We start from the raw sequence: 1617 nt of genomic DNA, 5'->3' as shown, positions 1-1617 counted from the left end.
GGCTACAACAATGGGCTCAGGTAGAGCAAGGATTGTGTGGCTGGCACAGGACCAGGCAATGTTTCATTCTGCTGTATATAGGGTTGCCATGAGTTGGAGATGACTGGATGGCACCTAACAACAACAAAACCTGTAAGAAAATAAATCCCTGTTTATTAGAGCCATCCCTTTTGTGGTATGATGTTATAGCAGCACTGGAGAACCAAAGCAGTACTTCAACTTGAATATGTCCTCTCCTACTTTCCATCTCTTTAGCAATATTAGCATTAGTGGTCCACCCTGAGTGTCTTTACCCAAAGACACATAGAGGGTAAGTAATTTGCTCAAGGTCTCACAGCTAGAACATGGCTCTAAAATCCATGCTCCACTACACTGAATAGTTTCTTGGTGGCAAAGATACCAATATGTCTCAAACAATCTCAAGTGTTGTGGGCTACAGGGCCAGAGTAGATATGAAATTCACTCAACAAACACGTACTCAGTGCCAACCATTGCCCGAGGCATTGGGAGCCAATGATAAGAAACATGAGACATGCTCCCTAAGGTCATGGAGTTTCTCATCTAGTGGTGGTGGGGGTGGGGGGAGGAGGGACAAGTGTGGAGATGGGCAACATTCCAGGTGGAGTCTTGCCAAGAAAGAGAAAACATGGTACTCTGAAGAGCACACACAGGACTGGTTTTATAATTAACAAAGAATTGCAATGGAGAGCTCTCTGATTTTTAAAAGTTTATTTTGCTATGGAAAGGGAACAATTAAAATGAAAACTTCTATCACTTATTTAACTGACAGAAATTACACCAATGTTGAAGTAATTATTCCTGTTCAATATTTATAGATTTAAAATATGGCCACTGTTTTGTGGAATAAAAACAAAAACCCACACATTTCCTACATTTATGGTTCTTATGTTCTAATAGTTGTTGTTAGGTTTTGTCCACTCGATTCCAACTCATAGTCACCCCTTGTAACAGAGTAGAACTGCCTCAGAGTTTTCTAGGCTGTAATAGTTAGGGAAGCAGATTGCTTGGTCTTTCTTTCCTGGAGCCTCTGGATGGTGTCAAACCACCAATCTTTTGGTTAGCAGCCAAGCACTTAACCATTGTGCCACCAGGGCTCCTATGTTCTAGTTAGAAAGACCAAGAATAAATAAATCAACAAGTGAATTTATGATTTATCAGATAGCGATATGTCCCATGAAGTGAAATAAAGGAGGAGGAAGTAGAGGTTGCTATGTATATAGGATGGTCAGAGTTGCCCTCATTGTTGAGGGGGCATTGAGCAGAAACTTGAAGAAAGGGAGGGAACAAGTTCCCCATATGTTGCAGGGAACAGGCTGGGCAGAGTAACAAGAGTACAAAGACCTTAAAGAGGGAACTTGGCAGAACTAGGCAGGGTCAGCCAGAGGCCTGTTGGGCCACCAGAAGTGTGATTAAAGTGCCTGTGAAGGGTGAATGTCGCAGAAGGCCTTGAGATCATTATGAGGAACACTTGTAGGAACACCTCATTTTAATCCTAATATATCACATATGCCATTTACATCTTCTTGAAATGCATATGATAAATATTCACAAATAACTTAATCTCATCCTTGGCTTTTGCAGTCTTCTTTTTTTTTT

This window comes from Orycteropus afer, unplaced genomic scaffold, assembly GCF_000298275.1.
Source record: "Orycteropus afer afer isolate SDZICR_OR568_19922 unplaced genomic scaffold, OryAfe1.0 scaffold00002, whole genome shotgun sequence".
Classification (NCBI taxonomy): Eukaryota; Metazoa; Chordata; class Mammalia; order Tubulidentata; family Orycteropodidae; genus Orycteropus; species Orycteropus afer.
The sequence above is the reverse complement of the archived record's forward strand: the minus strand, read 5'-3'. Positions refer to the sequence as shown.